Consider the following 27,552-nt stretch of genomic DNA (forward strand, 5'->3'; position numbering starts at 1 on the left):
CCGCCGAAAGGTTGAAGAGGGTCGTAATGTGTAATAGGCAGACATCTATCCAGACCATCACACATGAATTCCGAACTGTATCAGGATCCATTGCGAGTACTACGACAGTTAGGCGGGATGATAATGAATTGAAACCCTCAGCTGCCGACAGGTGTTGTTGATAAACCTCGATGGGGACAGCTGACAATGTGTGCTCCGACCGGGACTCGAACCCGGGATCTCCTGCTTGTATGGCAGACGCTCTATCCATCTTTTTTTTATTATTACAGAAAATTTTATGGTGCACAAAGGACTATCACTTCATTGTTGAAGGAAAGTGGCTCCGCTGCTTTGCGACAGAAGCATAATGTTAAAACAAAAATGGGAAAGAAAAAATGGCTTCTGCATTGGTGAGCGTCTGGATATTATCTCAAAATTTCGACAAGAACTTAAGTCCCGGGAAGCAATTAGGATTCATACATACAGATCACTGGCAACCTCTGCTATCGGAAATATTGGATTTGAAGTATTTAACCGTTAATTACGATTTTCAGCAAATTTCCAATTATCCTCCTGTAGTCATAATGTTGGCTCATTTTAAAGTGTTCAATTTCTATGTAAGAATAATAGTCTAGAAAAGAAGCATGCCTAATCTGCATAATAAACGATGCTGTGTGGCCCATGATCCATGTTACTGCGTTGTTTTTTGCTCATGGATGTCTCAGTTTTTGTGGCTGAATGATCTCTAAAAGGTCTACACCACAGGGCGTCGTACGGTCTATCACCGACAATCGTTGACGAAGAAATGTAATTTCTTCTGCATGTCCGCACGTGAGCCTATGAATAAGCAAGCGTATCGACTCTTCCGCATGCGTCACAGTTGGGCGTTGGATGAAGGCCTATCTTTTGTAGCTTTTCATTCGTTGCTACTTTATCGTTGACTGTCAGATACCAGTGGCTATGACGTGTGATGGTAACATGTCGCTGTGCACGTTCCGCCATACTATACTCCAATGTGTTTGTGGACGTTTGTCTTCGAGACGATTTCTGTGGTTTGTTGTCATGAGATGGTCATAAAGATTCCTGTTCGTCAGGCTTCCGTTATCGACGACGTTGTGTCGAATGTAGCTCATTTCCATGCAGTACAGTCACACATGTCGGTAAGAAAGTGGAATGCCGGTGATATTAACGGGTGGGTCAAGGCTATGAGGCCTCGACCGCTGAATGAGGTTTCTGATGATACTGGTCCTCCGGGTACGAAACTCCTTCCTGATGCGATTTAGGAGCAGGGTGATACATTTTTTGTGTGTCTTAATGAGGTTATAGGCCACCTTTGAACGAAGGTAAGGTTAAGGTACCGAATTGAACTTTGAAAATGTGCCCTCCAAAAAGAAACCCACATAACGCTTGTTGTATACTCTTGGCTAGATGGTCGGAGATTGAAAGAATTTGCGCCAAATAATTCATCTTGCTTGTAATGGCGATCTCTATGGTCTTAACTTTCTGTAGTATGTTCAAGTCACGGTCGGAGTGAAGTATCAAAGCAGCACGTAATTTATTAACGATATGTGACCAGTTCTTAGTCAGGAATTTGTCTGGTTTGACAAAGGACATCCTTGGCGGATGGACTGCCCAATGGAAACTTCTTTTGTAAAATGGCCATTAATGAGAATCCGTGAAGAGGCGTTTGTAGTAATTTTGCGAATTAATTCTATGAGATGAGGTCCAAATCCTAGTTTCTTCATGCTTTTAAAGAGGAAGTCATGACGTACACGGTCATAAGCCTTCTCAAAATCTAGAAAGATGTCCTTTGGTTTCAGCATATGAACAGATGATGTCCCTCAAATAGCAAGCCGCTGAGATTGCACTTTGGCCTTGCAATGCACTCTACTGGTAACTGCCTAAAACCTTGTACATAACGGTTTGCATCCGTAGCTTAATCGATCTGGTGATGATTTTGAAATCGGCATTCAGGAGTGATGATGTGTCGCATGTTTTCGACCTTCCTGCTGTTACCTTTTTTCAGTAAGGGCAAGATGATACATTCCGTAAATGACATAGGTATTACTTCCAGGTGCCAGAGTTCATTTGCTACCTCGAGGAGTGTCGGACCGAGGAGGTTCCAGTACCGCTGGTAAACCTCAGCGCTTAGACCGTCGGGTCCTGGTGATATCCCTTTCTTAGCACTATGGACCGCCAGTCGGATTTCGTCCTCTGTGAAAACAGATTTCAGATTTGGATTATACTGTTGTGACAAGCGACAGCTCAAGATCCTAAGAAAATCGTCGCACTAGTGTTCATCGACGGATTGCTTCTTGTAAAGTTGACTATAATAGTCGTAGACGTGCGAGATGATGTCTCGTTGCTTCGTGATGGCATTCTCAGCGTCATCAACGACAGCTTCGATCAACATGGCTTTACACCGTTTCGTCGTTCTCAGGATGTGGTACAGAGAGGCCCGTTCTTCGGCAGCAACGTCTTGGGTGTGGGCTCGCACGATGATGCCTTGCAATCGTTTGCGTTGTGTCGCCGTGATTTTTGCTTTATATCGTTTGATCTTTACATCGGTGTCGCGAGAAGGATTGGTAGTGCGTCTGTACAGTTCTCTCAAACAGCGATAATAAAGTTCCATAGTCTGTTTCTGCAAAAAGATTTTTTGTCGGGTGTAGCTCATGAGGGTGAGGCGTAATTTAGGCTTAGCACACTGAATCCACCACTGCAGAACGCTAGCATAACGACATCGGTGCCGCTGGAGCTGTTGCCACGTTATGTTCACATCCTCTTCAAGTTGGGCATCCTGCAGAAGGCTGACATTCGATTTCCAGTAGCCTTTCCCACGCTAAATTTGCTGGCGTTGTGGGTTAAGGTAACAGTAATATGCGCAATGGTCGAAGATGTTCACAGGAGCTATGTCACAGTTCACAGTGTGTCGCTGGAGGGCATCTGACAGATAGATCCTATCCAGCCGACTGGCAGAATGACTGGTTACGAAGGTGTACACTACCCGTTCACCGTGCAGTTGTTCCCATGTATCGTGAAGACGCATGCCATGAATTAAATGTTCAAGTTCGATACATGTGTTCGTGTTAGGAGTTTGGTCTCTGTCGTTAAGCACACAATTGAAGTCACCACCAAGGATGAAATGTGCACGATAAGCGCTAAGAAGAATGGGGACCTCGTTTTTATAAAATTTTAAACGATCTCTCTTATGAGTGCTACCTGAGGAGGTGTACTAGTTAACAATCTGCACACCATTCACTCGAAGAGAAATGCCACGACCACTAGGCAGTCGCTGCACATCCGTAAAGGGTATACCGTCGCGCAGAAGTATGGCAGTGCCTACAGCATTCTGGATATTGATGTTATCAATAAGAACGTAACCGGGCATTTCTAAGACTGTGACTACCTCCTGTAGGAGGACAATGTCAACGCTGGTACGACACAAGAAATCATTTAGCGAACGGAGTTTCACTTCACTTTGAATCCTATTGACGTTAAGTGTGGTAATATTGTAGGTTTTGTTGTGGGTTGGCAGGAGAGCCAACACCGGGTTACTAGAGGAAGCCGAAAGGCACGCGTTTTAGCTCACGCAGGCCGGCGTGGGGTCTGAAACAGGACAAGGAAATTAGACTTTAGAAAAACGGACGTAGCTGGTGGAATACTTAACTTTAATCCATTAATGATGAATGTCGCTCTTGACTGTACATTATTCCCAATATCAATAGTAACTGAACTTGGCGCCTTGCTAGGTCGTAGCAAATGACGTAGCTGAAGGCTATGCTAACTATCGTCTCGGCAAATGAGAGCGTATTTCGTCGGTGAACCATCGCTAGCAAAGTCTGTTGTATAACTGGGGCGAGTGCTAGGAAGTCTCTCTAGACCTGCCGTGTGGCGGCGCTCGGTCTGCAATCACTGATAGTGGCGACACGCGGGTCCGACGTATACTAACGGACCGCGGCAACCACCTAGCAAGTGTGGTGTCTGGCGGTGACACCACAGGTTTGGCTGTCGGACATGATGGCTCAGAGGACAGTGAGTTTCGAGATGTCCTTCTCGACGGCTTTGAACCAAGCTCGTTGGTAACGTGTGGAGTATGAGGCGAAACGTCAAAGCCACAACGGGTCAGGGAGTGGAAAGGTCGCAGCGCGATGGTCATGCGCGAGAGCACCTACTGCTGCATCTCCTCGTCTAGCTGCCACCACAGCTCATTGCTGTCGGGGTGCTGCGCGGAGCCACCGCCGGCTGAGTCTGTCAACATCGTCGCATCCGCCTGGCCACCACGCGGGGCTGCGACTGACTTCAGTTCCCGCGGGAGCGCTGCTGCAGCTGCTCGCTGCTCTGCTCGCTCTTCCTTTTAGCCGTTACGGCGCTCTGTTCCCTCTCAGCGCTCAGTAGTGCCTTCAGGTGTTTGGTTTGTTCACGAATGCGTTCTTGCCTCGCCGTGTTCTCGCAGCGCAGTGAGCAAGAAGATTGAGGTTCAGTCTCGCTGCCACTCTCTGACATGTGTACAGGTCTCAAATCACCCGACTTTTCCTCTTTGCTACTATTCCCTTTGCTTCTCCTTCGGCAGCCTTTCTTCGTTTCTGCAGCAGTCTCTGCCGATAGGGGTGTTTCAGGCAAACTGATCTGCACCTGCTCCTGCGTCTCACACGGCTTGGTTTCAGAGGTGGCTGGCGCATCGTTGGTATCCAGCGGCAACTGTCCCGGCGAGGATGGTGGGGCCGAATCGACGTCCGTCCTATCGCGAACGTCTTTGGCACTGCATTCCACCTAAACTGGCATCTCCGCCTCGTAAACATGTTCCGGCTGCCGGGGTTGTCGTACAGTCCCCGCGACTACTCACTCAATAGTGGAACAAACCTGTCACTACCATCTGCAGGACGTTCCAGTGGAAGCTTAAATGGACGTCGACGTGTGCAGTTCTTCCACAGATGTTCTGTTGAATGGCAGATCTAACTGGTAGGGGTTGTCCAATGTAAGTTACCTGCGCGACAGCCGCCAATGACAACATACAAAGGTATATACTTTTTTTAAATCTGCACGTACACTTCGCACGCCGCTGTTAACTTGGTAGCTATATGCACTCGACCATTTTTCATTGGTAGCTGACAAAACAGCGCCGTACAGTGACAGAGAACGTGCAATCAGATCATTAGGGCACTCAGATGGCCGGCCGGTGTGGCCGTGCAAAAAAATGGTTCAAATGGCTCTGAGCACTATGGGACTTAACATCTATGGTCATCAGTCCCCTAGAACTTAGAACTACTTAAACCTAACTAACCCAAGGACAGCACCCAACACCCAGCCATCACGAGGCGAGAAAATCCCTGACCCCGCCGGGAATCGAACCCGGGAACCCGGGCGTGGGAAGCGAGAACGCTACCGCACGACCACGAGATGCGGGCGGTGTGGCCGTGCGGTTTAGACGCTTCAATCTGGAACCGCGTGACCGCTACGGTCGCAGGTTCGAATCCTGCCTAGGGCATGGATGTGTGTGATGTCCTTAGGTTAGTTAGGTTTAATTAGTTCTAAGTTCTAGGCGACTGATGACCTCAGAAGTTAAGTCGCATAGTGCTCAGAACCATTTTTTTGGCACTCAGGTGGCACATTAAATATCCTGACGGTTCTCACTCCGTAACCCCAAGGCACGATTTGGACATTACTAATACTGCCATCATTATGACGAAATGGTCTCACGCCAGCATGCTCCTCAACGAATTTCTCAAAAGTGTCACTACAAAGAAATTTGACAAATAAAGAGTACTGCACAAAGTCCAACAGGAACGTGTCGACTATATCTTCAGGCAATTTCAAATCCTCAAAAATCCGGTCGTGAATTTCAAACGCCATCGGTCTCAAGGCAGCGCGATCGAAAACACACTGAACGCTGTTCGCTCTGTTAATTGTCGACATCGTACTTACAACAGTTATACAGAAACAAACGTTAACAGCGCTCGCACACGCTGCTCAGCTCTCCACCTCAGCACTGCTCGCGACGTAAACACTGGCCCGCGCTACCGCCCGTCACCGCGCGATGTGCACTGGCCGAGTGCCGGAACACGACTACATCTACATTTATACTCCGCAAGCCACCCAACGGTGTGTGGCGGAGGGCACTTTACGTGCCACTGTCATTATCTCCCTTTCCTGTTCCAGTCGCGTATGGTTCGCGGGAAGAACGACTGTCTGAAAGCCTCTGTGCGCGCTCTAATCTCTCTAATTTTACATTCGTGATCTCCTCGGGAGGTATAAGTAGGGGGAAGCAATATATTCGATACCTCATCCAGAAACGCACCCTCTCGAAACCTGGCGAGCAAGCTACACCGCGATGCAGAGCGCCTCTCTTGCAGAGTCTGCCACTTGAGTTTGTTAAACATCTCCGTAACGCTATCACGGTTACCAAATAACCCTGTGACGAAACGCGCCGCTCTTCTTTGGATCTTCTCTATCTCCTCCGTCAACCCGATCTGGTACGGATCCCACACTGATGAGCAATACTCAAGTATAGGTCGAACGAGTGTTTTGTAAGCCACCTCCTTTGTTGATGGACTACATTTTCTAAGGACCCTCCCAATGAATCTCAACCTGGTACCCGCCTTACCAACAATTAATTTTATATGATCATTCCACTTCAAATCGTTCCGCACGCATACTCCCAGATATTTTACAGAAGTAACTGCTACCAGTGTTTGTTCCGCTATCATATAATCATACAATAAAGGATCCTTCTTTCTATGTATTCGCAATACATTACATTTGTCTATGTTAAGGGTCAGTTGCCACTCCCTGCACCAAGTGCCTATCCGCTGCAGATCTTCCTGCATTTCGCTACAATTTTCTAATGCTGCAACTTCTCTGTATACTACAGCATCATCCGCGAAAAGCCGCATGGAACTTCCGACACTATCTACTAGGTCATTTATATATATTGTGAAAAGCAATGGTCCCATAACACTCCCCTGTGGCACGCCAGAGGTTACTTTAACGTCTGTAGATGTCTCTCCATTGAGAACAACATGCTGTGTTCTGTTTGCTAAAAACTCTTCAATCCAGCCACACAGCTGGTCTGATATTCCGTAGGCTCTTACTTTGTTTATCAGGCGACAGTGCGGAACTGTATCGAACGCCTTCCGGAAGTCAAGGAAAATGGCATCTACCTGGGAGCCTGCGTCCATCTGAACCACAGAGGACACAGATGAATAGCGCTACTGCAGGGACTTATCCCTTGCACGCTTCTCGTGAGACCCACATTCCCAACTGTCCACAATCTACGTACGTAATGTATCTAATAGATATTGGCCCATCCTCTCATTACTCGCGCTCGCTAAGGTGACGATTTCCGTAAGAGTTCGGGAAACCTGTGCGCATTTGCAAAGACGATGGTCAATGGCTGTATAGCCTTTAACTATATATTTGAACATAGTAACCTCCAAAGAACAGATACCATTGATGACCGTGCAGCTTCTCTAGAATAAATCATAATTAATTGAGACCTTCAGCAGCCGACAGGTGTTCTTGATATACGTCGATGGGGACAGCTGAAAAATGTGTGCCCTGACACAACACCTATCGGGAGCTGAGGATTTCAATTAATTATCGTTTATTCTGGAGAAGCTGCAAGGTCTTCAATTGTATCTGTTCTTTCGAGAACAGTTATTGTCTTCATATATGTAGTTAGGCGGCAGATGAGAAAACTTGGATTTCATGGTCGGGCGGCTGCTCATAAGCCACACATCACGCCGGTAAATGCCAGACGACGCTCGCTTGCTGTAAAACATTGGACGACTGAAGAGTGGAAAAACGTTCTGTGGAGTGACGAATCACGGTGCACAATGTGGCGATCCGATTGCACGGTTGGGTATGACGAATTCTCGGTGAACTATTCCCAAAAACACTAAAACATGTGGTGTTTTATTTCTAATCGAGGAACCAAATACAAATTTTCTTATATTTAATTTAAAAACACTTTCATAATGAAATATTTTCATAAAAGATTTCATTCGCTATTTTACGCCCTAGAGGGTTAAAATTCCAGAAATACCGAAAAAAGTATTTTTTTTTTAATTTTTAACAGAGAAATGAAATACCACTTTTCATATACATAGCTTTGAAAATACTTTAGTAGCTTTCTATTTTCAAAAAAAATGTCACCCACTGTTAGGATCTAATAGGCGTTAAATTTCCAAAAACAACCCGGCATGGTGTGACCTGCAATTCTAACAGTGGCGTGTGGGGTTTAGTACACCCATCCAGTTTTTTACTTACTTTGAATATTTAAATAATTGAAATTAGTAGTTTGAGCAATGTATGCCATTCCTATGGATTAATATTATTGCCTTTTATTAATATACAGTGACAATAAGAAAATGGGATATAATCTATTAATTATTAGTTACATACCATTTACAAATATTGAGTCATACTCTCTTATTTCTCACCCAATATAAAATATTGACTGACGGAGAAAAGCGTATCACAGTGACTCACAAAGTGTTCCAGAACGTCTCTAACTGCGATCAGTGTTTGTACTTCATCAAAACGAGGGCAGCGCAAAAGTAAACCCAATGTTTGGAGGGTTACTGTAGTCCCTGCTAAATACAGGAGCCCATTGTCATTATTCCGCCGTTCGCTCTGTGTTTTAGTACGTTTTCTTGTGAATACGTCTCTATCTGACTCTCTATACGCTTATCTGTAAATAAATAAATTTGTTCAGTAATATCAGAATACATAAAGAGTCTGAAACATTCTAGTGGTATAGCACATTGTTTGGCATCACTAACGATACCTGAAGAATAGATAATAATATTGTGCGACCTTGTTCTAAAATTAGGCCTTACTTTTATCCATTTAGACGTTCCATCTTCTCCCAGATAAAACTATTACTGACCTCAGCTTCATCGTTTTCGTCTCCCTTCTCCGATGATGTGTCGTGATCACTAACAACAACAGCTTCCTCTTCATCTCCATTAACGAAATCAGTTGGTTCAGATGGTTCAAATGGCTCTGGGCACTATGCGACTTATCTTCTGAGGTCATCAGTCGCCTAGAACTTAGAACTAATTAAACCTAACAACCTAAGGACATCACACACATCCATTCCCGAGGTAGGATTCGAATCTGCGACCGTAGCGGTCCCTCGGTTCCAGACTGCAGCGCCTAGAACCGCACGGTCACTCCGGCCGGCAATCAGTTGGTCCTTCATCAAGTACATGATGAATCATTGGTCTCCCTTTCTCCCTTGTAGCCCATAACAATCCATATATAGCAATATTTGCTATTAATTGTACGATCAGATATGTTAATTATGCTAAATACGCCCAACAATGCAATTAAATGACTACCTTAACTTTTCATTCGTATGGGACGGCAGTGGTGTGTTGGGGTTTCACAAACCCAAGCATGCTCAAACCTGTTTCACTAGCTTCTCACGTGCTCCTGTTCTCAACTAAAGTTACAAAAACACACTTACCTCATTCATCTGACATCTCGTAGCACCTGCCAGGAACCACAAGGCAGCGTGACATGCCATATAGCAATTACCTACGCAAATTCGTCATAAGGGGTGTACCACACTCCTACACAACATTGCAACGTCAATAAAATATTCTCGGGTTTCAAGCCGGCTTGAAACCCGTATCAAGTGTTGCTCACGAGCTTTCAGCGGGGATCTCCTCTGCGTCAAGTGGTTGAGAGCCTTGCTTATATAGGCGCATAGTCGCCAGTGACGTCACTGATGCTCAGTCCCGCAACATAATGTTTTGGCAGTGTGACTGCCGCACCCGCTTCAACTTTCCAATCATAGGATCCCAGGCCGTACTTAGCTGCAATCCACCGTCTCTATTGATGGTGTCGTGCGATATTTTGGCCTCTATTGTTTCGTTTATGACGCTATCCCAGAAGCCGTTGATCTGTTTAGTAACAGAAATCTCGTCGAAACCAATATGGTGTCCGTTTTACATTTGCATGCTCCTATTCTTGGCGGGCTGCATCAAACCAGTCAGAAGACTCATAATTCAAATTAAAAAAATGCACGTTAGACTAATTCTGAAAAGTTTATAAGTTATAAGCATCAAAATCTTAGCGAAACGAAGCAGAGTCGCAACCCAAAGTACTGTACCACACTAATGCTCTCCCCCCCCCCCCCCCACACACACACTCACACACCAAGACAACTGGGCTGAACTGGCATGGCTTCCTGTATAAATTCCGTCCCATTGCTATCGTTTCTGACATCACAAACCCGCGTCGGAACGCATGCTACAGGTGCAACACAAACTATTTAACCCACTCATCTTCTACATATGTATTGTTATCACAGTTGAGGTCGCTATCTAACGGCTCCGTGCACAAACAAAATTTGATTTTCAGTATTTCGTATAATTATTATTGAACAAATTAAAACATTTAAAATGTTTTCATAATCCACTCATTAGGAGGTATAATCTTACGTTGAAAGTTTAACGCGACAAATCAAGTATTGAAGTTCGAAAATGTGTATGCTCTTTGTGACAACATAACTCGCGCAAATTACGCTGACTCTGTTTATTCAGTATTTTAGACTTAACGTCTTCGAAAAAATTAAAACAAAATTTGAAACCTTTTCGAAACTTTTCTTCTCTAATACCTACAAGAACATAATTAAAAAAGGTATAGCTTTAACTTTTACCACAATTAGGCTCTTCGTGCTTCAAGCAAGACGTTTTAATTAATTCCTTCTTTTCTACTGACCCTATTCGTAACACTTGTTGTAGACAGTAGCTAAATGTACCTCCAAAACTGCATTACTGCACGACACATAACTTGGAACACACGACTTCATAAACACTGAGAAGCGTAAGAAATTAGTTTTTGTGCTCTATTATTTGAAATAGTAAGATTTTGTGAATTACTGCTGTGTTAAAAGCGGCGTAGTGTGAGCACTATTAAAACAAGACTAATTTGCAGATTCTGTGTTAATTTTAACGCGAGGTTCTTTTTGACCCTCCTAGTGCCATGGGGGTCAATAAGATCCCGTAAACACATTCGAAATATGCGTGGGCCTAAATTAGTGATAAATGAATGAATAAATCACCAACTTTTGGTTAAGATGTCTGTCGCTCGAAGGATATCTAATCGATATTCGATTTCACGCCATACGTTCGACAACATCCCTTGTGTAACACGAGCTACAGCATATGCTATCCTCCATAAAGTATTCAGGTCAGCGTGCAGCGTAAACCATATCATTTACGTGGTCTCATTAATAGACATCTAAAGGTTTTGTATCAGGTGATCTTGCAGGCCAAGCACTGAGACCTTCATTGCCAATCCACCTCTCAGAAAATGTTTCTTTAAGAAAATTTCTACATACAATCTTCAATTTCGTGGTGCACTGTCTTGTTCGGAAATCGCATCAGGCTGCAAGTTTCTGAGCTGCGGTTCCACAAACTGTTCAAGGAAGTCCACACAGATGTTAGCTATTACTCATTTTTCGATAATAAGGAAAGGGCCAATTATTCCCTTTTGTATTGAACCGAACCACACATTCATTTTAGGGGAATGCCTAACGTGATCTATAAGGCAACGTGTGGGTTTCCCGACCCCTTATCCTCATATTGTACTTGTTAACTTTAACTCACATGTAGTAAGTGGTTTCATCTGAAAGACAAATTCGCTCAAGTTACTCATTGCTGGTGTCGATTCGTGCCAATATTGGTAACATTCCCGCAAGAAACACACGAGCGTGTAGTTCATCCTCTGTTGTGTCTAGACAAGACAGTCTAGACACAAGGCGAGAAAGCCGAAAGGGCACGCGTCAACTCACGCCGGCTTGCTTTAGGTCTGAAACAGGATACGTAATGAACGCTATAAAGAAAAGTACGTAGCTGCTGGAATACTTAACTTTAATCCATCATTTGTATACAGCATTCTTGATGATACAAGTGAGACTCTCTAGAAATGGTTAATGGCGCCTTGCTAGGTCGTAGCCATGGACTTAGCTGAAGGCCATTCTAACTGTCTCTCGGCTAATGAGAGAAAGGCTTCGTCAGTGTAGTCGCTAGCAAAGTCGTCGTACAACTGGGGCTAGTCCTAGTACGTCTCTCTAGACCTGCCGTGTGGTGGCGCTCGGTCTGCGATCACTGACAGTGGCGACACGCGGGTCCGACATGTACTAATGGACCGCGGCCGATTTAAAGCTACCACCTAGCAAGTGTGGTGTCTGGCGGTAACACCACAATCCTCTATATTTAGAAGCACAATGAACTGTGACAAAGGATTGTCATGTGACTTGGGCCTCCCGTCGCGTAGACCGTTCGCTGTGTGCAAGTCTTTCGATTTGACGCCACTTCGGCGACTTGCGCGTCTATGGGGATGAAATGATGATGATGAGGACAACACAATACCCAGTCCCTGACTGCAAAAAAAATCTCCGACCCATCTGGGAATCGAACCTTTTTTTTGTAACCATAAATGTTTATTTATATATATTAAAAACGATACATTTAAAAAAATTTCATTCTATTAACCTATCATATTCCTAGTGTTGGTTAACATTACTGTCATTTTATAGGTTTTCATTTTCATATTCTTTTCTTTTTCGTTTTTCTCTTATTGTTATTCCTTGAACCATTTTACATGGTCATTTGTCGTCTTTTTTTGGGTAAAACATTGCAGGACAGGCATAATAATTTATAATTAGCGTCGACACATTGATTTTGAGTTCAATTTTCTGTATGTCATGCACTTGTGATGCCACAGGCACACTGTGCATTCTGGTTTGATCTCTTCCTCTAGTTTGCACTGTTAGGTGGGACAGTATGAGGGAAACATCAACATGATAGATGAAGCAGAAGTGAAAGAAAGCTTTTTTACATATACTACATATTATACATAAATTGAAGAAAGAAAAATTATGTCATATTTGGTAAGGGAAGCAGAGAGGAAAGAGTGGGTAAACAATATAAATTATATAGGGCACATAGTAAAGGAAATCATTCAAGAAAAAATTATGAGTAGTTGGCACTTTCCAACAAGTAATGCTTGTATCCTAGACAATATAGTACAAGTAATGAAGAAAAAAACACTGTTAGTACTACTGGGCATACTTTTGACACTGATTTGGCTGCGAGCATGACAGATTTTTGGTGCGAAGCACTTTGTATCACTGATTTCACTAAGAAGAAGAAACACTTTATACTACTATACTTCACTATTTGAGTTGCACTTATTCATTATCACTGCGCACGTTCTTCTTGTGGTGAGTGTGGTGAGGTGGCTGGTAGCGGTGCTGAGGGTCACAGGCTGGGGAGGACTCTGGCGATTGCTGTCTGCAGTGGAATCTGCAGGAAGTTTCTGAAGTTCTCGTGGTAGCACCTGTGCTGCTGGGCCGTCTTGTTCTCCTCCCAGAGGTCCATCAGGAAGGCCAGCTGGTCGGTCTGCCTCCGCGCTACGAAGGCGTGTGCCGTCACGGCGAGGATCCAGAGAGTCGCCAGTCACTTGGGCCGTGGAAATGTGTTGCAGTCTGGGGCGGTGATTGCTTCCACTGTGGTGCTTCCCGGCACCGTTCTGTTGATGTGGGCCACCATGTGCTGGCACGCTTCCCATATGTTGGTGGCATTCTCGCAGGTGAATCGGTGCTCGAGGGTGTCGGTCATGGCACATACGTCGCACTTGTCACTTGTGACGAGTTTTATATTTGGTTGGTTGGTATCGTTCTGTTGACTATTTTGTACCATATCTCCTTCGCATGTTTAGGCAACACGTTTTCCGAGACGTTACCCCATATTTGTTTCCAATTGTATTGCGGAGGTTCGTGTTAAGTTTTGTCTTTTGCAGGCTTCCCCCTGAGGGCCCAGTATATTCTCTTGGCTGTTCTGTGGCTGGGGTTCGCCACGGTGTCCAGAACATAACTTTCGTTGGCGTAGTGCAGCCTGACGTGTCGCATTCTGAAGGGAATGTGCCTCGTGTCGACCGGTGCTTCTTCTGATGCGGGCTTGTATCCTGCAATTATCTTGGCTGTGAAGCTGTCAGGGTTATTGTCCTGGATGGCGAGCGTTCGTTTTAGTAGAAGGGCTGCACATTTGGTCTTTATATCAACTAGACCTAGTCCCCCTTCTTTCTTTGACAGCGAGCACGTTGCTTGCGCCACTTTGAATATACAGTGTGCTTAGGAAATGTGTGAAACGCTTGTAGGGATGTTGCAGGGCAGGTTGTACTGAGATATGAATGTTACAAAAAAGATTCGATACGTTGCACCGTTTCCGAGCTATTTAGCATTGAAGTTAGCCAATCAGATCGTCGCGCGCGTAAATTCAAGTTCCAGCTAACGAGACAAAGCACTCGTTGGGCAACACCGCCCCTGGCAGGCCGCTTGAATGAGAGCGTGCGACGCCCCGATTGGCTAAATTCTATGCTAAGTAACTCGGAGGAACGTATCGAATTTCTTTCTTAACATTTATGACTCAGTGCAACCTGCCCTGTAACATCCCTACAAGCATTTCACAAATTTTCTGACCACCCTGTATTTCGACGCCACAACATGTAGTGCACTTCGCTCGTTAGTGCTCGCGCAATTTCGGTCGGGATGCTTAAGATTTGCGTGTTTATCAGGTCTATTTTCTGGTGGATTGTTAGTTTCCGGTTCGCGTGCTGTCTGGAGAGACCTCTTATGGTGCGTAGCATGTCTCTCCAGTTGTATGCGGCCATTCTAAGTGGACAAGACTGTATAAATATTCCAAGATTTTTATGGCTTTCTGCTGTTTTGTACCACTGTCTGTCTGGTTTGAGTCGTTGATTCCCTATCGGCAGTAGTACTGTTTTTCTGGGGTTAGTTTGGGCGCCTGACACTTTTTGGAATGTGTTCATGATGGTTTCTACTCTCCAAATATCTTCCTGATCTTCAATAAAGATGCCTAGGTCGTCAGCGCAGGCTATACATACTATTGCTCTCTGTTCTACGATGAATCCTCTGATGTCATTTGTGAGTTTCCGCAGCAGCGGGTCCAGTGCTACAGCGAATAGAGTCATTGACAATGGACAGCTTGCCTCACGACTCTGTCCAGTTTTATCTGTTTTGTTTTCCAACTATTGATTATTACTGTCGATCTCGCAGTACTTAGTATCTTCTGGATGATTGTGATGAGTTTTTGCCCAAATCCGAGTCTGTTTAGTGTCTCTACGAGATATTTGAGATATTTGTGATCGATCCTGTCGAAGGCCTTGTTGAAGTTCTAACAATACCACCACTTGCAAAGTAGGTTAGAAATCAGATTAATAATGTTGCTCACGCAGCATATGTACGCTTTATCGGGCAACAACAAAGTTATTGACTGTGGATGGTATCGTCAGAATGGAAATAATGAAGTCACTTTAAAAAAGTCATTAATTATGGCACTTATCTTGAATGGATTCCCGCGTAGATTTCGTCGAAGTTGTTATGGCTCATCTTGTTGATTCTAGAGTGATTCCACTTTGATTGCTAGAAGGTCCAGATCTGTATTTTAGCAATATTTGAAGGCCTAACAAATGCCTTTTTCAGGAAATTCTTAATGATCAAACAATCCCAGATCAGAACAATGGTATGGTAGAAGTAATTTTTGACTTGGTGTTCACGATCAACATTTTTATTAAACTTCCTGCAAAATCACATATACTTCTTCTTAATTGTCACATCATAAAGAAAACAGTTTTGTATCAATCTTCATATATTTAATTTCCACTTTAACCAAACACAAGACTTGACTGTTCTTCTACAAAGCGGAATAACAACTTAACTTCTGCAAAGTGAAACAAAGACTGCTCTGTGCGCATTCGCGCCAAAACGGTTACAAGTAAGTCAAAGATTACGACAGTCTCACAGAAATAAATACACACCAGAACCATATCACAGTAATATATCGATACATCGGAGTACCTATACATTAATAAAACAAAATGTGAATATTGTCACAAAAGAATGTCTGTTACTTCGCAGAAAAGTAGTACGATATTACTGGTATCGAGAATTGGGGTTGGAGTGCCGTAATTGTCACGTAAATAAAGAACCATTACAAAGTCAACCGAAATTATGGCACCTGCGCTTCTGCTGGTGGCTGCCTGTGCTATTATGTCCCTGTAGGTGCATGTGGCGTCCCTGGTACCGCACATGTTTGCCATGGACTGACTTTCCTCATCGCCGATTTCAGGTTGTTTGCGGTACATTTTGCTATTATTTTATAGCCGGCGTTGAGGAGCGTAATTGGACGAAACTCTTCAATGCGGCGGGCGGCTTTCTTTTTAGGGATGAGGGTTATGGTCCCTTCGGTCAGCCCAGGTGGAATTTCCGCCCCATCGAGTATCTCGTTCACCATCTCCGTGAATTGCACTCCTAGCACCTCCCAATATGCGAGACAGAACTCGAGCAGGATGCGGTCGGCGCCGGGTGCTCTTCCTCTGGCACTGATCTTCATCGTTTCTTTGACGTCGTCCTCGTCGTCATTTTCTGTCAGCAACGCCCTGTCTGCGTCTGTGAGCACGCTTCTCGTCTGCTGGAGGATTTCAGCAGTTGCCGCGTCGTCTGTCGCTTCTCGACAGAACATGTCTCGGAAATAGTCCTCGATGTGTTTTGTTAACTCCGTTTTCGTCGTGAGCGTCTTTCCCTGCTTGTCCTGAAGCTCACTTACGCACTTTCCTGCGCCTCTCTCCCTTTTCCTATTCAGGTGGTGCATGGTGAGTAGCTCTTCATCCACCTCGCCATATGTTTTACTTCTGGTGAGGACGCCTCTTATTTGCTGTTTCTTTATTTGAAGGAGTTTTGCCTCGATTCTCCTCACTCGCGGCAGGTATTGCTGGTCGTCTGCTGGTGCGTCGAGTGCGTCTTCCAGGCACTGCTGGTAGAACTCGGCCGTGGTTCGCCTCCAGAATGACTTTCCCGCGCTGTATCTTATCAACAGGCTGCGCATTGTCGGCTTCGCTCGTGCCAGCCACCACTCGGTCGTGCTGCGCCAGGCCTTCTTGCTACACTATTTGCTTGCGCAGTTCCGCGTCCTGTAGATGTTCCGGTCCCTTAGGATTGCCATTCTATCGCGCTGACCACGCAGCTACCGGGGGCGGACGGCGCAAAGGATTAACAAACTTTGTTACTAGTTCCTAACAGAAAAATAACTTCACAAATAAACGCAGTTACTTGGAATACAAATCTTGGTTGAGGAGACAATACCACGAAATCTTCTACAGTTACCGTTCATTCTCCATTAGTTTGACTACCAAGTGTTTAAGTACCGGGTCTCCTTGAGAGGGCCGCAATGCAACAGACAAACACTCGATTTACGATCTGTACGAGTTCGCAGTGCCTACTATCTTGCCAATTGGGTCTGACAGAATATCAACAGTCCCGCGAGCAGATTTTCAACGTCCCTTTGCGATGAAGGCGACGTGCGGTCCAGCTGGCGCTGGATCTGGAGCGGACTTTTCTTGTTGGCTGCGTCGAAACTGCCAGGATAGGGCGCGGGCGCCGTCCTAAATACTCGCAGGGTGGAGGTACACTTCCTCCTGATTGTCTGCACGTGACACCGGCTCATGCAGCAAAAGGTTCGTGGCAGAAGCGACCTTCCTTGCTGATTTACGAGCCCTATATGCTGTGGTCCGGTGTACGCGAAGGCCCTCTGCACGTTGCACTCCAAGTGGCGGATCCGGAACGTCGTGTAGCCGCAGGGGCTGGGCTGGCAACCCACCCGACGGCGGAGTGTTGCCGTGTGGCGTCGACGCTATACGCTAAGCATCTCAGTCGCAAAAGCTGCTGGACAGGTTCCTTCGCCTGGTTGGACACGTGCCTTGTATACCCCATATACGTCCAGGTGCTATCTTGTTGTGTAAGATTCTTCGCACTGCGGTTTTGGGAACCCCTGATTCACAAGATGCACGTCCACTAGCTTTGAAACGGCTTTTTAAGATAGCCTGCTGCAGAGCTCCGACACTTTCTTCACTGACTCAAGGCCGCCCTGTTCGAAGAAGATCAGACACATTGCTGATCTGTTTAAACTTAATGTAGCAAGCAACAATACTCCTTCTATCAGATGCTTCCCTTCCGTATTGTCTTCAAAAATTCCTCTGCACTGTAGCTGGAGATTTTGTCTCGTGATTTCACAGAATAAACTACGCCCTCTCCTCCCGTGACATCTGTTTACAATACCAGCGATTTCTAGTGCTTTCTACTCAGCTTTTACCTACATCTAAGATAAGCAAACAAACTTCGTGATTTGTTCTTTAATTTATCGCTAACGACAAATTTGTAGTTTTCGTAATATAAATGTTGATAATTGTACGAAGACTTAATTTAGAACAACCCTATACATCTCCCTGTTATTTTCGAAATTTCCTCCTTTTCAGACAGTTGTATCTAATGATGTTTTGTTCATTTTAATATGTAAAACACATTAAACAGCTTGTTCATTGTTTTTGCACTGAGCACAACTGGGTCAGTATGACCCCAATTTAAATTATTTGCCTGTTTCTAGAATGTAACATTTTTGAAAGTAGAATCTTTACTGCTACTTTGAACAACTGTAATGTATGTTTCTCTGTTAGTTTGTCAAAATACTGCTAGCGTATACCGCGTAAATTACTTGATTACTTGGGATTTCCATGACACCAGTTATTTCTTTTTTTTTTAAATCATGAGTCTTCTGGCCTTTCATCTAACAGTAGAACTTGCAACCTGAGTTCTCAAGTATTTGCTGGATGTATACCAATCTCTGTCTTCATCTACAGTTTTTTCCCTCTAGTAACATGGAAATCATTCCCTGATATACTAGAAGATTAACAGATGTCCATCAACCTGTCCCTTCTTCTTGTCAGTGTTTTCCATGTATTTCTCTCCTCTTCGGTTCTGCGCAGAACCTCCTCATTTCTTACCCTATCAGTCCACCTAATTTTCAGCATTCGTCTGTAGTGCTTCGATTCTCTTGTGTTCCGGTTTTCCCACAGTCCATGTTTCACTACCATACAATGCTGTGCTCCAAACGTACATCCTCAGAAATTTCTTCCTCGAAATAAGGCCTATGTTTGATACTAGTGAACTTATCTTAGCCAGCAACGCCCTTTTTGCGAGTGCTAGTCTGTTTTTGATGTCCTCCTTGCTCCATCCGTCGTTGCTTATTTAGCCGCCTAGGTAATAGAATAACTTGACTTCATCTAATTCCGGAGCATCAATCCTGATGTTAACTTCCTCGCTGTTCTAGTTTGTGCTATTTCTAATTACTTTTGTATGTCTTCGATTTACTCTCAATCTATATTCTATACTGATTACTCTGTTCATTGCATTCAGCGGATCATGTAATTCGTCTTCACTTTCACTGAGGACAGCAATGTCATCAGGGAATCACATCATTGACATCATGTCACCTTAAATTTAAATTCCACCGCTGAATCTTCCTTTTATTTACATCATTGCTTCTTCGATGTACAGATCTAACAGTAGAGGAGGAAGAGTGTTTCCCTGTCTTACGATCTTTTTAATCCGAGTACTTCTTTCTTGGTCTTCCACCCTAATTACTCCCTATTTGCTGTTGTACGTATAGTATATGACACGTATTTCCCCATCGCTTACCAATATTTTTCCAAGAATGTCGAACACCTTGCACCATTTTACATTGTCGAAAGCTTTTTGCAAGTTGACAAATCCCGTGAAAGTGTCTCGACTTTCTTCAGTGGTAATGAAACAAAAAATGTCGTGGTAGGATGAGGGTTAATGCTATTCATAACTGTGCAAATTTATCGAATAGCAGGAACATACGAAAATTATTCGTTAAGTATGTAAATATAATATCGTTATTATAGGATAGTGTTCCTCTTACTACCCAGGCACACTCGCCGTAGGTATATTCTGTTGTAATCTTATTATTTATGGAATTTTCTACATAAATGTGAATGTATAACATTTTTTGAAATTGTATTATGATACCATTCTGCTTATATCTTGACACGCTGTTGGGTGTAGAGGTTTCTTCCTGTCATTCGATTACAAATTCAGATGGCTCTGGCACTATGGAACTTAACTTCTGAGGTCGTCAATCCCCTAGAACTCAGAACTACTTAAACCTAACTAACCTAAGGACATCACACACACCCATGCCCGAGGCAGGAATCGAACCTGCGACCGTAGCGGTCGCTCGGTTCCAGACTGCAGCGCCTAGAACCGCTCGGCCACCCAGTCGGCCCGACTACAGACTAACTGATCATCTTATTAGAATAACTCGCGCCTTTGAGGACAATGAATGAGATGTTGAGCTCAGAGCATTGGAAGAAAGTTCGAATTCGCCGTCGCATATCCTGAGCGAAGCATTTTACGTTAACAGTCATCAAACCATGACAGTTTCTGTTGAATGACAGTTGTTTATTAGTAAATAATTTCAATTTTTTAACATTCCCTACTGTTATGTTCGGTTTTCTTTCCTCAAGTCATTCATTTTGAACAAAGTGTGGAAACATTCTTCTGAAACATCACTTAGTGCATACCTCTTAAATAATTCATACTGCGAAGTCATGGATTATCTACGAGGGTCGTTCACTAAGAAGTGCGACACATTTTTTTTTTCTGAAAGCAGGTTAATTTTATTCAGGATCCAAATACACCATATCATATTATAACGAATATCAATGTGATCTGGAGAAAGTGGTCTCTATCCAGATGCAGGGAGTGGCTACTAACCAGACTGAAATTACTGAAACATAGATAAGAAATTAGAAGGAGCTGGGTCGGGTACCATAGCAGACAGCTGCACATGAGCGTTCTCGTAGGAGGGTTGCGAAAGTCGAATGCGGCAGCTACACACAGCAGCTATACACTCTGACTGCAAGACAATGTGTGTCGCTGGAAGGTATGCAAAAGCTGGCCACTCGTCCTTAACTGTTTGATGACGCTGGGAATATCTGGCCTAAAGAGAGAGAGGAGCGGGCTAATGTGATTTTAGGGGCAGCATAAAACGACCGTGTGCCGCAACCGGACCAGGTAATTACGTTCCTCCCCCTTCCCGCCCCTTCGCTTGCAGCCCCTTTAAGCTGCCAGCGCCGCGACCGCTCTCGGCACACACGCGTGATGGAGGACCCCAATTCCAGCGGCCTGCTCCAGCATTCCAGGCCGCCGCTGGAGACGCGCCGCCGAGCCGTCCAATAAGGGCGGCCGGATTAATGTCCGGCATTCATTACGGCGGGTGCGCTTATATTACGGCTCCGGGCTGGAGGCTCCACGCTGGAGGTAGCGGTAGCAGGTGATTAGCGGAGAGTGCCCTCCATAACGCGAATTTGTCGCGCCCGGTCGGCGGCGGAAAGGAGGAAGCACACACACACACACACACACACACACATACACACACACTCTCGCTAGCCAACTATGAGAAAACCTAGTTGGAGATGAGGCTACGGGACTAGAAACCACGAAGAAATTTGTCCTCTTGAGCAGCGTAAATTTTGCACTATGCTGCCGAGTATATCGATTTGAGATTTGCATGCTCCACCAGTTTAAGTTAGTTTTTCTTCCTCCAAAGTAATTAGTTTTAAACAGGGTAGCTCGTAAGCGTGGAATCATCCTTCTGAGACAAAAAGTCGGTTAGGGCCTGTCTCTTGAATAATTCAAACTGAAAAGTCAAAGATTATTGAAATAATACACTGTAAAAAATGGTCAAAGAATTGAAATTATTTATTGATAAACAACTCTCATTCTGCAGTAAGCTGCCTTGGTACAATGATTAAACTAAGCTCTAAATACAGTGCGAGCAGGATTCTGGAGGCACAACCGTACCGACTAACCACCACGTCATCCTCAGCCTAGGATATGGAGAAGCACGTGGTCAGCACGGGGCCCTCCCTGCCGTTGTCACTTTTCGGGACCAGAGCCACAAGTTCTCCGTCAGATACCTGCTCAATTGTCCTTACAGGGCCTGAATGTACAATTGCCAACAGCGCATCCAAGTGTTAGCCAAACCTAAAAGTGCTTAAAGGCGATGACCTACTAAAATTGGTGTTACCACTGCCAGTTTCCAGTCCTTTGAGGTCAACGTTTCTTTCATTGTGGCGAGATACACACTCGCCTTTTCAGGTGAGCAAAGGGGTCAACATGAAGACTTCAGTAGAATGACAGAAGTAAACTACTGGCTATTAAAACTGCTACACCAAGAAGAAATGCAGATGATAAACGGGCATTCATTGGACAAATATAGTATACTAGAACTGACATGTGATTACATTTTCAAGCAATTTGGGTGCATAGATCCTGAGAAATCAGTACCCAGAACAACCACCTCTGGCTGTAATAACGGCCTTGATAAGCCAGGGCATTGAATCAAACACAGCTTGGATGGCGTGTACAGGTACAGCTTCCCATGCAGCTTCAACACGATACCATAGTTCATCAAGATTAGTGACTGGCGTATTGTGACGAGCCAGTTGCTCAGCCACCATTGACCAGACGTTTTCAATTGGTGAGAGGTCTGGAGAATTTACTGGCTAGGGTAGTAGTTGAACATTTTTCTGTATCCAGATAGGCCCGTACAGGACCTGTAACATGCGGTCGTGCATTATCCTGCTGAAATGTAGGGTTTCGCGGGGATCGAATGAAGGATAGAGCCACGTCTCGTAACACATCTGAAATGTAACGTTCACTGTTTAAAGTGACGTCAATGCGAACAAGAGGTGACCCTGACGTGTAACCAATGGCACCCCATACCATCACGCTGGGTGATACGCCAGTATGGCGATGACGAATACACGCTTCCAATATGCGTTCACTGCGATGTCACCAAGCACGGATGCGACCATCATGATGCTCCAAACAGAACCTGGATTCATAGGAAAAAATGACGTTTTTCCATTCATGCACCCAGGTTCGTCGTTGAGTACACCATCGCAGGCGCTCCTGTCTGCGATGCAGCGTTAGGGATAACCTCAGCCGTGGTCTCCGAGCTGATAGTCCATGCTGCTGCAAACGTCGTCGAACTGTTCGTGCAGATAGTTGTTGTCCTGCAAACGTCCCCATCTCTTCACTCAGGGATGGAGACGTGGCTGGACGACCCGTTACATGCGGATAAGATTCTTGTCGTCTCGACTGCTAGTCATACGAGGCCGCTGGAATCCAGCACGCCGTTCCGTATTACCCTCCTGAACCCACCGATTCCATATTCTGGTAACAGTCATTGAATCTCGACCAACGCGAGCAGCAATGTCCCGATACGATAAACCGCAATCGCGATAGGCTACAATCCGACCTTTATCAAAGTCGGAACGTGATGGTACGCATTTCCTCTCCTTACACGAGGCATCACAACAACGTTTCACCAGGGAACGCAGGTCAACTACTGTTTCTGTACGAGAAATCGGTTAGAAACTTTCCTCATCTCAGCACGTTGTAGGCGTCGCCACCGGTGCCAACCTTGTGTGAATGCTCTGAAAAGCTAATCATTTGCGTATCACAGCATCTTCTTCCTGTCAGTTAAGTTTCACGTCCGTAGCACGTCATCTTCGTGGTGTAGCAATTTTAATGGCCAGTAGTGTATCATCTATCTCGCAAAGTACTAAACGCATTCTCAGCGAATATTGTAGGGAAACGTGAACACCACTTTCTGAACTCTGCTGGCTTTGCATACCACCTTAATCAACTCAGCATCCAGACTTTGGGTATTACGGTCAGTTTCGATGTAGTCTCCCTCTTCACGAGAGTTCCATATTCAGAATCGTTGGAAGTAATCCAGGAAAATTTCGATGATGGTTTCCCGAAACTTTTTAGCCGTATTCTGACATCAGATTATTTCTTGTTCCACGGAAAATACGATGTGCGTTGAATAAGTAATGGAGCAAATTTCTTCTCTCAGGAAATTTCACCTGAAAAAATTTGGAATTATTTTTGGGAATCGTGGAATATTCCTGCTTCAGCCGCTATAGTTTTATGAAGTTCCAGTAGGTATCGGCGCTATACGTAGGTGCCATCTGTAACGTAGGTGCGTTCCATGCAGACGGCTGTCATTGACTTTCTTCTAGCGAAAAACAGGAACATTGCACATACTCATAGGCACTCACAGCATGACCAGGGAGATCTGGATGCGAACAAAACCACAGTGAGTCGTAGAGCGAGGCGTCTGTTGTTACCCCAACGAGGTCGCGCAAAGCTGTTCGCCCTCCCGCATACCGGCTGGCCGCACACTACTGCATTGTTGGAATGTACGGGCAGTCTCGTTTGGGGTGATCGACAGATCACAGTCAAACACCTCGCTGATGAGCTGCACGTCGCTGTTGGCAGTGCTGACACATTCATCCACCAGTTGCGGTACTCCAAAATTTGTACCCGCTGGGTTTCTCACCGTCAAAAAGAAGAATAAAAAGAGCAACGAAGCACCTTCTGCGAGAAATTGCTTGCGTATTACAAGACTTATCGTGTCAATTTTTTGTCGAACATCGTCACAGGCGACTAAGCATGGGTATATCATTTCTAACCGGAAACAAAACGGCAATCCATGGAGTGGCACCACACCACTTCTCCTCCAAAGAAAAAGTTCAAAGCTGGACTTTCAGCCGGAAAAGTCATGGCGACGCTGTTATGAGACTCTGAAGGGGTTATTGTTTTTGATGCCGTCCCTCATGGTGTCGTAATCACGTCTGAAGCTTATTGTGCTACCCTTAGGAAATTGAAGAAACGACTTCAGCGTGTTCGTCGCCACAGAGGCAAGCGAACTTTTCCTCCTCCATGACAACCCAAGGCCTTACACAAGTCTGCGCCCCCGAGAGGAGCTCACAAAACTTCGTTGGACTGTTCTTGCTCATCCACCATACAGCCCAGATCTCGCACCTTCTGCCTTCCATCTGTTTGACCCAAGGGATGCACTCAGCGGGAAGAAGTAGGTGGATTATAGGAAGGTTACTGATACAGCAAGATGTCCACTGCGACCTCGTCCAGCACACTGGCCCTATATTTAAGATGGCATAGTGCCGTCACATTGAACAGAGATTATGTTGAAAAAAAACAGGGTTTCGTAGCCGCTCTGATGGGCGGTTTGCGGGTTTAAATCACCTCGGGGTATGACAATGCGGTGCACCTGACCTGTGGTCGTCGCACGGTGGCGCTGGCAGAAGTCCACATACGCAGAGGGGTGTTGGTGCACGTCAGAGTACAGTGCAGCGAGTAACTGTGCAGACGTTTTCAGACGCGCTAATGGTGACTGTGTGTTGAAAATGGCTCAAAGAACACATATTGATGCCGTTATGAGGGGTAGAATACTAGGGCGACTGGGGGGTGGTCAAACACAACAGGTTGTAGCACGGGCCCTCCGTGTGCCACAAAGTGTGATCTCAAGATTATGGAAACGATTCTAGCAGACAGGAAACGTGTCCAGGCACAACAGTACGGGACGTCCACAGTGTACAACACCACAACTAGTCCACGGTATTGGCGATGAGAAAACCGTCCCGAAACAGATGTTCTACAAAACGTCACTGTTTCCTGCGCATGTACCCCGACATCAATATGCGATATGATCACCACACACGCGTATACAGGCCACACAATGGGTTGGCATATTGCGGATGACGTGGTCGAGCAGCTGCTGGCGTATAGCCTCCAATTCTTGCACCAGTGCCTGTCGGAGCTCCTGAAGTGTCGTAGGGGTTTGAAGACGTGCAGCGATACGACGACCGAGAGCATCCCAGACGTGCTCGATGGGGTTTATGTCTGGAGAACAGGCAGAATGGGAAAGCATCACTTGACCAATGTAACACAGTTTTAATCTGCCAGGAAGTTTCATATCAGCGCACACTACGCTGTAGAGTGAAAATTTCATTCTAGAAACATCCCCCAAGGCTGTGGCTAAGCCATGTCTCCGCAATATCCTTTCTTCCAGGAGTGCTAGTTCTGCAAGTAGCGCAAGAGAGCTTCTGTGAAGTTTGGAAGCTAAGAGACGATGTACTGTAAAGATGTGAGGACGGGGCGTGAGTCGTGCTTGGGTAGCTCAGTTGGTAGAGCACTTGCCCGCGAAAGCCAAAGGTCCCGAGTTCGAGTCTCGGTCCGGCACAGAGTTTTAATCTACCAAGAAGTTTAAGTAGGCTGTTTAGGTTTCTATATTGGTAACGTAGCGCTCTGTATGAAAATCACTGACTGTGCTGTGTGCGGTCTGTGGCTGGTTTGCATTGTTGGAATTTGGTATTGTAGTGTTGGGCAGTTGGATGTGAACAGCGCGTAGCGTTGCGCAGTTGGAGGTGAGCCGCCAGCAGTGGTGGATGTGGGGAGAGAGATGGAAGAATTTTAAGAGCGGACGATCTGGACGTGTGTCCGCCAGAAAGAGTAAATTTGTAGTACTGGATATCATGAACTGAACACTATTAAGCTGGCAGTAATGGCGCTCGCTGTATTGCAGTAGTTCGAGTAACGAAGATTTTTGTGAGGTAAGTGATTTGTGAAACGTATAGGTTAATGTTAGTCAGGGCCACTCTTTTGTAGGGATTATTGAAAGTTAGACTGCGTTGCGCTAAAAATATTGTGTGTCAATTTAGTGTTGATCAGAATAGGTAAAGAGCGAAATGTCTGAGTACGTTCAGTTCTGCTCTGCTGTTTGAAAGTTAAATAATGTAAGAGGTTTATCAGCACAATCATTCATTAATTTTTCTAAGGGGACGTTTCAGAAGTTTCATATCATCGCACACTCCGCTGTAGAGGGAAAATTTCATTCTGGTTTTAGTACTGTGAGTTGTTGGTGGAATTGTTTTCCCGAATCCGTGTGTATCTTGTGGTTTTGAATGAGCAGTTATTTTAATGCTGTCTGCGTACTGGATTTGGCGAGGAGTTGCGAATGGACATCAGTTCGGCTGGGGCGCAGCAGCGAGCAGATCCGTGCAGTGGGAGGGCAAGCTGGGGCCGATGGCGGGATACTGCCACTGCATGATCGAGGAGGGGTAGCTGCGAGAGCGACGACTTGCTGCACACCGAACCCTGGGCGTTTACGTTGTGTCAAAAGTTAAACTGCTAATGCAACCTCGACTATTCTGAGATCTCGTCTTTGGTCGGCGCGTTGTTGCTCCCAGGGCCGCTGAGCCTGGCGGCAACGAGTGAAGTGTTAGAGGTGGTGAAATATTGCTGCCGTCTTTCTCTATGTGTTATTTATCATTGAATTCAGTATTATTCTTATTAGTGAAGTGTAACCAGCAGTATTTTCTGCCTTGTGACCGCTGACGCCCCAGTTACCTGCCCTGGAGGTTAGCATATTTTCTGGCAGTGTACCTTTCCTCGTCGTGTTGCACACAGCGTGTAGTTCTACAGCCTCTTGTATTGTACTGTGCATATTTTGGAGAGGTCTGCCTTGGTTCTAGTGATTCCTTCTGCCTTGGGTGTTTTCTGAAGACGTAGTGCTGTCTGTCTCTTCGCCCTTGCCCAAAAATATTCTTTCGTTGTACCGGTGATCGGACGTTAGGCGGATTGGTTAGTCAGTCGGTCGGCGCTTAAGCTGCCCCCTAGTTTGAGCTGCCATCCTGTTACGTGAGTACAACTCTTGGCTGCCTGTCTCACATTACCTTATGTTTGAGTTACCTTCCCAGGCCGACCCTTGGAACACTTGCTGAGAACTGCTTGTCCTGATTCCTTAC

The sequence above is a fragment of the Schistocerca cancellata genome, chromosome 10, assembly GCF_023864275.1.
Source record: "Schistocerca cancellata isolate TAMUIC-IGC-003103 chromosome 10, iqSchCanc2.1, whole genome shotgun sequence".
Classification (NCBI taxonomy): Eukaryota; Metazoa; Arthropoda; class Insecta; order Orthoptera; family Acrididae; genus Schistocerca; species Schistocerca cancellata.